This window comes from Fukomys damarensis, unplaced genomic scaffold (assembly GCF_012274545.1).
Source record: "Fukomys damarensis isolate Sample0158 unplaced genomic scaffold, DMR_v1.0_HiC HiC_scaffold_37, whole genome shotgun sequence".
Taxonomy (NCBI): Eukaryota; Metazoa; Chordata; class Mammalia; order Rodentia; family Bathyergidae; genus Fukomys; species Fukomys damarensis.
Genome location: NW_022900949.1, coordinates 45,711,755 through 45,722,172, shown reverse-complemented (window position 1 = coordinate 45,722,172; position 10,418 = coordinate 45,711,755).

The following is a 10,418-nucleotide window of genomic DNA, read 5'->3' as shown; positions in this document are numbered from 1 at the left end:
AGAGAAAGCTCAAATAAACAACCTAATGCTGAAGCTCAAGCTTGTGCAAAAGAAGAACAAGAAAAACCTGAAGCTCTTACAAGGGAGGAAATTATAAAGATCAGAACAGAATTAAATGCAATGGAGGCTAATGGAATGATACAAATAAATCAATGAATCAAAGAGTTGGTTCTTTGATGAAACTCTTAGTCAACTTTATCAAAATAGAAAAAAAGGATAAAATCCAAACAATTAGAAATGAAAAGGGTGAAATTACAACAGATCCTACAGAAACCCAGAGTATCATCAATATCTACTTTGAGAATCTATATTCTAATAAGACAGAAAGCACAGAAGAAATACATAGATTCCTAGATACACATGAATCACCAAAGTTGTCAAGAAGATATAAAAATTCTAAACAAGTTAATATCAATCAATGAAACTGAAAATGTACTTAAAAACTTATTAGTTGCCAGGCGTGGTGGTTCATGCCTGTAATCCCAGCACTCAGGAGGCTGAGACAGGAGGATCATTGTGAGTTCAAGACCATCCTGGGCTACATAATGAGTTTCAGGTCAGTCTGAACTACTTAGTGAGACCATTTCTTAAAACAAAAATAACCAACTAACCAACCAAACAACAACAACAGCAACAACAACAACAACAAAAACTTATTAGCAAAGAAAATCCCAGGTTCTGGTGTTTTCTTTACTGAATTCTATAAGACATTTAGAGAAAATCTAACACTGTTACCTCTCAAGCCCTTTAATGAAATTGAAAGGGAAGCAATATTCCCGAATTCATTCCTGGAAGCAAACATTACCTTGATTCCCAAAGCAGAGAAAGGCCCAACCCCAAAAGAGAAATAAAGACCCATCTTCCTTATGAATATAGAGGCAAACTCCTCAATAAGATACTGGCAAACAGAATGCAGAAGATCATCAGGAAGATTACACACCCTGACCAAATGGGATTCATCCCAGGGATGGAGGGATGGCTCAACATATGTAAATCAATAAATGTAGTACACTGTATTAACAGAGTCAAGGATAAAAACTATATAATCATGTAATAGATGCAGAAAAAGTGTTTGACAAAGTTCAATACCCATTCATGATAAAAATGCAATAGAAATTGGAATAGATGGTCTATCATAACATGACATAAAAAGTCACTTATGAAAAACAGCCAGCATCATTCTGAACACCACTGAATTTGATGATTAATTCTAGAAGTTTTTGGAGTTTTATATATAGAGAATTATGTCATCTTCATATAAAGACAATTTAACTTCTTCATTTCCTATCTGTATTCTTTCCATTTCTTTCTCTTGTCTAATTGCAGGGGCTAATGTTTCCAGGATTACATTGAACAAGAGTGATGATAGTGGACATCCTTGTCTTGTTCTTGATCTTATCAGGAAAGACTTCAGTTATTGTATGTTTGGCACGATGACCCCAACAAACTATATCACTTACTGGAGGTATATATGTCAGCAAACTAAGAAAGATAAGCAGGCTTTTTCCTTCATAATTTCGGAGTAAGTGACTGATGTGATCTTTGCAAGAAACAGGTTTTTAGAAGTGAAGGGAATTCTTGAACTTTGCAGCATCTGTTCATCTTGACTGGTGAGTTTTTTCTGTATTTCTGTGAAACATTCTAAATCACAATTTTAAAAATTTAAGGTCTTATTAAATTAAATTCTTTCTACCATGTTCCCCATTTTTGTTTTAATAATTGGGACTTGAAGAGCTCATTGGTTTGCTCTACAATGGCTTGTTTTCAGGAGTTGGAAAGGATTTTGGTGATGTTTAACATGCCAGAAATGGATAAATGTTTGTAGGGAATTGGAAATATAGCAGGGCAATTATCTGTTTTAATTTGTGAAGGTAATTTCATTATAAAAAAGATAATAAATGACATTTAACGTATTATTCAGACAAGTTTTGCAAATGTCTAAACTTATGAAAGAACATCTCATCATTTTCATTGTGGATAAGGGAAGATTTTGTCGAGTCTCCACAGTATAAGCCATATCATGGACCAATATTGAGGAGCTGATAAGGAAACTTGTTTTTTTGTCAGTCATGGTTGTCTTGGAAGTTGAATTCCTGTACAATAATCATAAAATTATATGAAGAAAATTTTATGAAGAAAGCTTATGTTGCAAGGGCAATATAACGCATTACCATAGCAATTATGATGACATCATTATATTAAATGACATGAAACATTTTTATCCAAATTTTTTATCTTTTAACAGAATGTCATCTAAAAATATATCTGTCTATAGATGCATTTTATGTGACACTGGGTATCTTTAAGGGTTGTAACATTATGGCAAACATAATTACATAACCATAAGTCTTAAAAAGCATTTATGTATTTTTTGCTGGCTGTCTCACATGAAATTGGCATGTATATTTTATCATAAATAGTTAGAAAATAAGGAGAAGCCAGGTATTTGAGTTTAAAAGGTTATCATCATAAATAATTTAATCTAGAAGTCACCTTATGATAAGATTTTTTCAGTTTTGCAACTGTACATTTGGGAAATATAAATGTATTTAATATACCACAAAGTCAGCAATAATGAGTGTTACAGTGCAAGCTGGAATTGCCCAAAGAGGAAGCTTTGTATTGGTTTTTGTCATTCATAAGTTTATATGTCTCTGCTAATTATGCAGAAAAGCTCATGTTTAGTATTAATTTCAAAAATGAGAGTTATAGCTTTTGTCTGAAAGCACCAGTTTGACTAGAGTGGAAAGTTGTGACCTGGAAAGAAGTGAATGATGAGAATCAAGGTGATAGCCCCCAATCTTATTCAAGCAGCTAGAAAATTTTTAGAAGCTATAGTGTGGTACCTCAGTTCACTAATGCTTTCATTTATTAATAATTTGGTTCAAAACCAGAAGCATTTGGAAAGTTTTGTTTTTGCTGCAAACTCTGTATTGGATGACAGACAAGACCACAGATATCTTTCCCACATGAACATGAATATGGCGATCTTTTCCAGAATCATAGAATGAATGAAGTTCATGAATGAAGGTAACAGTGTAATTTGGGCTCAAAATAACAAATGTAAAGTTCATAATAACAAAAATATATATTTCTTTCTATAAATTATATCTCCCACAAACCCTTCTCAGCATACTTGATGAGTCTTTCCAGTTTTTTGCTACTATCTTCCCTTTCCTATCTTTTTAGGGCAAATCTTCTCAAACACAATCCTCTCACATCAAAAATTTTGTCTCTATACTTAAACCTTTCTTCCATATTCTCTTTCATTCTTACTTAGAGTAAACATATTTCTTTTTCAACTTTATATTTTTATTAGTATATATTTGTCATTCATATTGATTACATTGATCAAAGAGAATTTGTACATGTACATAATATATCCTGATACTTCTTTTTCTGTCCCATTTCACTACCCTCCATTCTACCCTTCTTCTGCTGCCCACTTACAAAGCTTTGTTTCCATCTTTTCTTCTATTCTCATTTTTCCTTTTTCCCTTCTTTCGCTTTCTCCTACACTTTCTGTTTCCCTCACCCTTTAAACATGTTCTTCTTACTTCCCAATATCTATATTCTATTATGCTTCTTGTTTTCCTGTTGTGTTTCTTACACAAAAGGAAAAAAGTTATTTAAACTTGTGTGTGTGTGTGTGTGTGTGTGTGTGTGTGTGTGATTTACTTCACTTAAGAATATGGTCCTTAGGTGCACCCATTTTCCTACAAATGACTTAAGTTTATACTTCTCTACAGCAGAATAGTACTTTATTGTATATAAATAACACATTTTCTTTATCTATTCATCTGTTGATGAACATATGGGCTGTTTCCAAGTTTTAACTATTATAAATTGTGCTACTCTAAACATAGCTATGCATATGTCATTGTGGTATGATACTTTCAACTCTTTTGAGAAGATACCTAGGAGGGGAACAGCTGGGTCAAATAGAACCTCTACTTTTAGTGTTTTGAGGAATCTCCCTTCTGATTGCCATAGTGGTTATACCAGATTACACTCCCACTAGCAATGGAAAAGAGCTCCTTTCTGCCACACCTTTGCCAGAATTTGTTATTGGTTGATTTCTTGACGATACCCCCCATTTTTGGAGTGAGATAGAATCTTAGTGTTGTTTTAATTTGCATTTCTTGAATGCCTAGTGATGCTGAGCATTTTTTATATATTCATTTGCTGTTTATAATTCTTCACCTGAGATTTGTGTAATCATTTCAGATTTTTATTTTTGGGTTGGGTCTTTAAATTTGGGGTGTCTGAATTTTTGAGTTCTTTATATGATATAGAGGTAAGCCCTTTTTCAACTAATACCTGGTGAAACAAATTTTCCCATTTTGTGGGTTGTTTCATCACTCTGTTGGTGGTTTCCCTGGCTGTGCAAAAGCTTTTTAATTTGTTGTGATCCCAGTTGTTGATTCTTTGAAATACTTCCTGTGCAATTTGGATATTATTCATAAAGTCTTTCTCTACACCCATATCTTCCAGAATTTAACCTTTTCTATCCTCCAACAGATTTAGTATTTCTGTTTTTTTTTTCTCATTGAGCATATTGGCATATTTTAGGTATACAGAACAGCAACATTCATTACTGGGATGTTGTACTTTTACATGACAGGTCTTGGTTCGCATTTTTCCCCTATACCCCTGCCCTCCCTTCACCCCCTCCTCCCATACCTATTTACAAAAACTAGTATTTCTGTTTTAATATTTTGATGTTTGATCAGTTTTTATGTTGGTTTAGTCCATGGTAAGAGAAATGAGTCTAGGTTTAATCTTCAGCATATGGAAAGCCTTTTTTCCCCAGTACCATTTACTGAAGAAAATGTCTTTCTTCCAGTAAAGGTGTTTGGCTCCTTTGTCAAAGACAAAGTAGCTGAGTGTGCTTGGAGTTGTTTCAGCATCTTGTATTCTGTTCCATTGATGCCAAGGTCTGCTTTCTTTTTCTTTTTTCTGCCAGCCTGGTTTTATCACAGTAGCTTTGTAGTTTAACTTCAAATCTGGGAATGCGATGCCCTGCCTTGCTCTTGTTGTCCAGTCTTGCTTTTGCTATCTAGGCCTCTTCTGGTTCCATATAAATTTTAGTATTGTATTCTCTAGTTCTGTGAACTATGCTATTGGCATTTTGATTGGGATTGCTTTAGATCTGTATGACAGTTTTGGAAGTATGGCCATTTTCACTATATTGGTTCTGTCTATCCAGGAACAGGGGATATCTTTACATTTTCTGATCACCTCTTCAATCTTCTTTTTCAGAGTACTATAGTTTTAATGTATACATCTTTCACTTCCTAAGTTTTTTTATTCATATTGATGATATATTAAAAGATATTCTTTCTCTAATTTCTGTCTCAGTGAGATTGTTTTTCATATACAGGAATTATATCGATTTTTAAGTGTTGATTTTGTATCATGCTATGCTGTCAAATTTGGATATTAATTACAAGAGTTATTTGGTGGAATTTGGAGTCTTCTGTGCAGAGCGTCAGTTCATCAGCTAATAATGATAGCATAACATTTCCTTTTTAAATCCATATTCCTTTTATTTCTTTCTCTTGTCTGATTGTGTTGGCTAATGCTTCCAGAACTATAGTGAATAGGATTGGTGATAGTGGGTATTCTTGTCTTGTTCCTGATTTTAGAGCAAAAGATTTGAGGTTTTGATCATTTACTACAATGTTGGCTATTGTTTTGTCATATATGACTTCTTTAGATTGAGACAAAGTCTTTATATTCTAATTTTCTCTAGGATTATTCTTTTGGCACTGGGGATTGAACTCAGAACCTTGCACTTGCAAGGCAGTTGGAGATACCACTGAGCTAAATACCTGGCCCTTCTATAGTATTTTTATTATGAATGAGTGTTGGTCTTTCTTAAATGCCTTTTCTATTTCTTTTTTTTTGATCATGTGGTTATTGTCCTTGTTTTTGTCAATATGGTTTATTTAATTTATTTATTTGAGTATATTGAACCATGCCTGCATCCCTGGGATGTGTCCTACTTGGAACTGGTGTATAAGCTTTTTGATGATTTGCTGCATTCTGTTTGCCAAAATTTTATTGAGGATTTTTGTATCTATGTTTATTAAGGACATTGGCTTTAGTTCTCTATTTTGGTTGGATCCTTCTCTGGTTTTGATATCAGGGTAATGCTTTCTTCCAGGAATGAATTTGGAAGTATTGCTTACCTTTCAATTTCATTAAAGAGTTTGAGGAATAGTGGCATTAGATCTCTAAAGTCACCTTAGAATTCAGATATGAATTCTTTTGTTGAGACTTGTTTACCTGTTTTGTTATTTTAGCTGTTCCCATGTGATTAAAATTCAGCTGGGAGGTTTTTGATTTCTTCCACCTCAAGGTCTCTTTGATTTGGCTTGGGTAAGTTTGGGATTATGGGTTACATCTTGCTTACATTTTTTTCCTCATTTTCTTTTTTTTTTTGTTTATTTGTTTTTTTCATTGATGCTTGTAAATTGCTAATGTTAGGTAGCTTTATTATTAATATCAGACCTCTTTATGAAATGACTACTTTTCAAAATTATCTTCTAGGTGTAGCTAGCTTTTGAGTCTGTCCCATAATCCCTCTTCTTCAATTTGCGAGTGATGAAGGGTTGATGTTTGTTTAGCCTAGCATCTAGTTCTTTGGCCATGGACTGTAGCATTGTCTATGGGTTTTTAACACTGGGAGCCCTGAGATGGAGCCAACCCACAGCTGCTCTGGGTCCTGGTTTCAGTTGGCCCTTCTCTAAAATGGCATTCATCCAAGCACTGTTTCCAGGGGACACTGTAGTCACTTTCACTGGAGTCATTCACCAGCTGTTGTAGCACAGCATCTGCTGCTCAATTTGAGGGACTGGGCAGTGGTGCTTTCCTGGTACAGTGGACCCTTGATTGACAAACTTAAATCATTCATGTAGGATGGTTGTAACTCAAATTGGTCAGTCGAAAGCTCAGGCTCCTCTACAGCCCTTAAAGTCCCTCTTCTATATATTGGCAAATCTCAGTGTCCTTAGAGAGACATTGGTCCAGGATTTCTCAAATAACCCCACATAGGAAAGGATGTTGCAATGTTCCTTCCAGAACTCTTTAAGGGTTAAATCTGTTTCTGAGACCATCTGGAAGCATAAGCAGCTGGCATCCACGTAGTGACTCAAGACTCTGTTCATAAGTTAAAACTAAAACTCTGGTCTTAACCCAAGTTATTCATGTGTCAGGCCAATTGTAACTCAGGGGCCCTCTGTATTCTTGAAGCCATACATTAAACTCAGCAGTAGTAAGTACTGTTTTCATGAGGACCCTCTTATTCACTGTGTCCTACTGACTCTACAATTTCTTTTGCAGATAGATTCTGTAGACTGTTACTAGGAACAATTTATAATCTCTGACTACAGCAGAAGGTAAATGTTCATGCCAGGGTTCCTGATTTCCCCTAGAGACAGGATAGACACATTAAAATTATTTCTCTTTAGCCCCTTTTAATCTTTTTTTTTAATGGAGGACTGAAAGTCTGGTGAGGGCAAAAGTTTACTCCAAGATGGAGGAAGTAGAAATGAGTCTTCAGGAGGAGTAAGGGGAGGAAGAGTCAGCTTTTTAAAGGGGTCCTCCTGTGTTTGAATAGGTTCAATCTGCAAAGATGCCAGGTAGCAAAATGCACCATGCTTATGGGACCTAGAGACTGTGTTAATTTTCATCCCACATATTCTTAGTCCTCTGCCTCCAGACTTTCCTCCAAAGGGAACTGAAGACTTTTTTGTGAAAACAATTAAAAGGTCGATAAATTGAGATTCAGAAACTTTAAATTTAGATGTTTGTTTTAAAAAGACACTGTACCTGCCTCCCAAGCGCAAGGACCTGAGTTCGATCCCTGGTACAAAAAATAAATAAATAAATAAACAAACAAACAAATAAATAAAAGACATTGTAAATATTGCTTAAAGTGTTTTTCTCATTAAAGTTTAACCCATATTGTAGGCAAAATAGAAGAAATGAAAGTAAAAGAGCAAAAAGAAAAACAAATAAATTATCCCCACTTACTTAGCACTTGGACATTTAAAAGACCTCTGGGCTCATAAACCTAACCTTCAACCTCTTGGAGAGATGTCAGCTATTTCATAGCTGCCTATGTCCCCTTACTAGAATGAAGAGTCGGATATGTCCCTGTTCCGTTTCCAGGCTTTCAGAGGTTGGTCCTCTATGCTGATCTACAGCAGCAGGTTTCCCTTACACATGGGACCCATTTGTCATAGTGTGTGACTGTGGTGTTGGGAAAGATGAAAAAGACTGTTCAGAGATAAGACTTAGTTCAATCACCGAGAAGGCCAGAGGAGCTACTCAACCCACAGCACCTAGAGTTAGGGAGACTCCCAGGAGAAGCACTGAAGCAGGGAACTCTTAGGCTTTTATTCAGAATATCAGTTAAAAGAAAAAAGCAGAATAAACCCAGTTTGGGACAGGAAATATCTCAAGGCTAGATATTTTTCATGGGGAAAGGGGAGGGACAATGACAAGACACATACCTCACTAATCCAAACTTCTTGTTGTTTAGCCATTAATTTCTCACAGAGCCTGCATGCTTTTTCCCACAATTTAACCACTCATTCCTTACCAAGTCTTCAGCATTTTGTTTTGTTTTTCTCTATCATATTTGCACAGTGACCTTGTCTGATATTGATGCTCCATGAAATTTTAAACTAGAGAATACTAAGGTCTACCTATGCGTAGCTACTGTGTGGTTGATACCAAAAACTGCTTTTTGCTTTCCCAAAAATCTTGATGCTTCTAATCCAATGCCCTTCTCACTACATCACATTGTACTATACAATATTAGCTCTTTGGAGGTATATAGGTGTTGGAGAGTGTCCGATATGAGTTGGAGAGGTGGTGTCTTATGAGTTTGCCTCTAGTCATTCTCCTAGACCAACATAATACGACCTCCTGGACCATCGCTACTCAATGCTCAGTCATTTCCCTCTATCAGAGCTCACTCCCCTAGATGATCTGAAATTAACATTCTTTGGATATAAATACTGGATAACATTTATAGAGACCTTTTGTAAGAACAAGAAAATGTTATCAGTTTGTTTTCAACAATCTTTTATTTTCATTAAAAAAGTAATATATGCTCACTGAAAGAAAGTGAAAGAGATCAATGGACTTCTTTAAAAAAAATTCACCCATAGTTCCACTACCTGGAGAAATAACACTGTCAGTATTTTGAGCATTTTGTACTAAAAGTATCTTTTTACACTGTGTGTGTGTGTGTGTGTGTGTGTGCGCGCGCGCACGCATTGTTTTGGCAGACTCACTACATAGCTTTAGTCTTCCTCTTTTTATTGACTATTAGCATAAGATTTGCAAATGTGATTTTTAATATATACTTGACACTCTAGTATGTGGTTATAATGCAACTTATTTCATATTTTTCTCTTGGCTACTAATATTGATTCAATTTTTGGATTTATAGAACAACCCTGTTATTAAAATCCTATACAGTAATATTACTACATATCTCTGTTTTGTCCTACTAAATTCCTACTGTAGGGTTAATAAAAGGAAACTTTATTTTCCCTTTTTATTAGTATGTTTGTGATACATCATAAATACATTCACCATGTGCATATACATTTCACATCTTGATGGTTTTTATTTCCCTTTTCCCTCCTCTCTCTCCTGTCCCCCTCCATCTTCAGACTGTACCCATCTTTACAGGGTGTATAACTTAACTTTTATTATTAAATTAGGGCAGTTATATTTTGAGAGAAAAATTCTTTAGGCTAAGGGAATGAAGGCCTGTGGATGGAATTCTAGGTAATGGCCAACTGTTCTAAAATAAGGAAATGATGGGAAGCATCAATCTGCCTGGAAAGTACACTGTTTTGCAGGTCTCTGGAGGGAAGTTAGGGGACTAAGGAGGTGGGGTGAGAGGGGCCTGCAGACCGAGATGGTAACAAAGGGGAAAGCAAGGATTCATGCTGAAAGCAGTGACCTTGCCCATGGAAGGAAGGCAGACTTGCCACCTGCATGGCTGAAGGCTGTATCCTTGACTCTAGTCCTTGACTGAAGGCTACTGTGTGTTGGGTGGGGATGGCAAGGGGACAATGCTATATACTCATGAGCATCTGTCAGAAATGAGTCACAGCAGAAGAGAAATACACAGCAGCATGTCAGGACTAAACTGCAATTGGCTTTGGGGGTCACAGCTCCCTCTTCTCAGCTGCTTCTAATTCCAGATATTTAATTCCCATCTATTTCCCGGATGAGACCCTGACTACACTGTCAAGCTGGAGAACTTTGTGCCATCAGGGGAGAGGTATGCTAGTCAGTTCCTTCATTTTTAGGTTGCAGGTTTCTCTCTCATGGCCTCTTAAGAATCTGGAGGCACTTTTGAAAGCCTGCTGTTGTCTAGAACCTGC